A 3,451-nucleotide genomic window follows, 5' to 3' on the forward strand; every position below is an offset into this window, starting at 1 on the left:
ACTGTTCGTGTGTCGTATGGGCCATTATAGCGAAGGCCATTGTTCCATGCCCGGGGAGTGGTACCAAATCGCGCGCGCAACTTTTGAGTGGTTTAATCAAGCGAGCTTGCACCACACTTTGAGCAGGACAGACACAGTCTTAACACAATACCTTTTCTTATTCTGTCCGCTCACCACTCTTAATTTTTCACTGCAGTTCTATTGTTCAAACCACCAGCTCGCTTGATTCAATTACTAAAAACGGTTTTGCCAAAGTTAGACTAACGCGACTAGAATTAACGTTTTTCACTAAATGGTGCACTTAATTTTCTAGCCGTAGGTGGTTTTACTTAACAATGGCCCGTATTAGCAATTTAACGTATTTTAATTTAGGGTATTTTAGCTGTGATATATACGTTTTTACTAGTTTGTAAGTTTTAACACGTTTCAGCGTAACGGTTATCTTACACGGAACTACTAAGGATAGCTAATGTAGCGTTCTATCCCGCGGACCGACACACTAACTTCACTCCTCCGGACGGTAAAATTAAACAAGAGACCCCACCCTAGTTGGAGTAGCCTATTTATAGTCCATGATCATATTACATAACTCACGGTCAAGGTCTAGACGATGATGACGATGACGAACGTGGACACGAAGAAGGACGAACGATGACAGTCGGTCGGCGAAGACTTACACACTAAAAGGAGTTTGGTTGATGCCCTATACTAAATTACACACCTACTCCGACAAAATTGGCTGCATGCTTTGCCTTAACAAAATTCAAAAACCCTAATACTTGTTTCCGCAAAATTTGATATTCTTGATAATATAACAGATCTAGTAATATGTAAATAATGTTCTAAATAAATAAATAAATTTGGTGTAAATAAACAATCTGAGTAAATAAATAAATTATGTAAATAATAATGTAAATATTCAATCGAAGTAATCTAATAAAAAAATGAATAAATAAATAAATAAATAAATAAATAAATAAATAAATAAATAAATAAATAAATAAATAAATAAATAAATAAATAAATAAATAAATAAATAAATAAATAAATAAATAAATAAATAAATAAATAAATAAATAAATAAATAAATAAATAAACAAATAAATAAATAAATAAATAAATCTAATCTACGGTCGGAGTAAGGTTACAAACAAAATAAATAGTTTTGTGGAAGACATCAACCAAAACACTACTAATTGCGAGATAAACATCACTCAAACACTAATAAAAGTGGAGACAGATATTTATTTCACACTTAGACATTTAATTGTTTTAAAACGGCACATTACATAAATAACAATATATTGGGACTAAACCTCTAACTGGCCTTGCCAACAAATATTTTATTGTGACCTTAAAGTGAGCGGTCACAACTTGGTGGTGGAATCAATAGAGACATTTCGGAAGGAGATCCCAGAAGTATACCTGATACTGAAAAAAAATCAATAAAATTAAAAATTAATGAAAATCATTGGTTCTACTGAAAAATCTCTTTGGAAAAGCTTCAAATTTTATGAAATATTTTTTCTGACAGCCCCCTCAAACTGACAAATCAGGCCATAACACGTTAAATGGGGTGGAGAAAAGGAGTCAAAATCAAATTTAAACCTTGAAATCGTTTGCATACTTTCTAAAACCTTGAGCTCTATTTCCAAACACCTAGCTCAATACTATTTGGATTTATTTCCCAAACCGAATAACTCAAGATATTCTCAAAGTTGCTCTGTGCTACACAGTGTCTTGCCTTTGACTCAATCATATTTTTATATTTATAATCGTATTCTAGTACATGCTTGTTTTTCCTTGAACATGCTTGAAATTTACGGAAAATATATCTATTCTGAGCATATACAGTATCGGACATATAAAATGCACCATATGATGAAGTGAATGAAAAAGTTGTCTGAAAACTATTGATTCAAAAGTTACAGATAGGTTGAATTTTGACATAAAAAATGCACCAAAACACTAAGTGATGTAGCAGAAAAACTATGCGTCGTATCCTTTCGGTGTCCTTAGCACATTTGGTCCTTATCACTCAATGAACAAATGCGCTGAAGACACCAAGATGCTACTTTTCGTCTTGGTGCATTTTTTATGTCAAAATTCAACCTATCTGTAACTTTTGAACCAACAGTTTTCTCACAACTTTTTCAATAGTTATTAAATATTGATGTAATTTGTAGTTCGTCACAGAAAAAATGAGAAGAATCGGTTGAGAAACGGCGGATATATAGCTCTCTGAAGTTGACCATTTTGTATGGGAAAAAGGCTTTGGAGCATTTTATATGTCCGATACTGTATACGATGTTCAGTATTTTTAGCATTCATGTGAAAAGTTACAAAATATTAACCATTTTTCAGCGTTAAATGGTTTTTTCTTATAGCAAACAAATTTCTTTGCAACTTTTCTGCGCTAAAAACGTTTTACGACTCAAAAACCGAGACCAATAATTAGTTTCGCTTATTTTTCTTTTATTAAAGACGATAAAAATAAAAATTGTCTTCTTATTCAAATTTTGTGGACCTAAAATCCATTGGTTTTCATAGAAAACAGAAAATGTTTCCGTGGATTTTATCCACAGAATCCTTAAAAACTCTTCAATTCCATAGATCTACGAAAATTTACGTACATCTGATATCGCTGCCTCGGCGCAGTGAAGATGCAGAGAATGAGAAAAAGAAGAAATTGTGTACCAAATGGAAAGTACATTAACGCGAACAAAGAGCGCTAAACGAGCGCGAGAGCAGAAGCAGACAGCGGTTGCTTCCATTCAGGGTAATGTTGTTTTTAAATTGATATCGAAAGAGATGGAGAGAGCGGGTTGCACCTGCCATAGAAGGAGTAACAGTGACAACATGACGCTAATAAACATTTAATTTGCTTTTCCCCCATCTAAAGTCTCACGATTCAATTGTACGCTTGTGTACATAGAGAGGGTGTTAAGCCGCTTAACTCACACTGGAAGCAAGCAAAACCATGCAGAGACGGAATGGAGACAATGAAAAGCTCGCTGAAGGCCGTAAGCCACGCCTACTGTGTGCTGGCGAAACATGTTGCGCGCACCACGACATAAAAATTAACAAGGCAGGCTCTTCACTGATGTAAATATCAAGTTTGATTGTAAACATCTGACGTCACTCCTATCGTACCATATACCTTCCGGACCACTAGATCATTTTTTTCGCAAATTTGTTCGAGGTAGATAGGAATGACGTCGTCAAGTAGCTGTCAGTTTTCGGAATATATCACCTTCTTAAATATAGTACACCGTGGCGCGCACTAACCAATACAACGCAGCAGGCTGGTGCGCCTGGTTGTGCAGTGTTTAGAGGAATGGGGGATGGAACACATGCAATTCAATACGAAAAGCTCGCATTGCGAAGAGTGTATTGGTGTCATAATCCATATTAGCTCATTCATAGCGGAGTGTGCGGATAGGTTGTGAAA

The sequence above is a fragment of the Aedes aegypti genome, chromosome 1 (assembly GCF_002204515.2).
Source record: "Aedes aegypti strain LVP_AGWG chromosome 1, AaegL5.0 Primary Assembly, whole genome shotgun sequence".
NCBI classification, from domain to species: domain Eukaryota; kingdom Metazoa; phylum Arthropoda; class Insecta; order Diptera; family Culicidae; genus Aedes; species Aedes aegypti.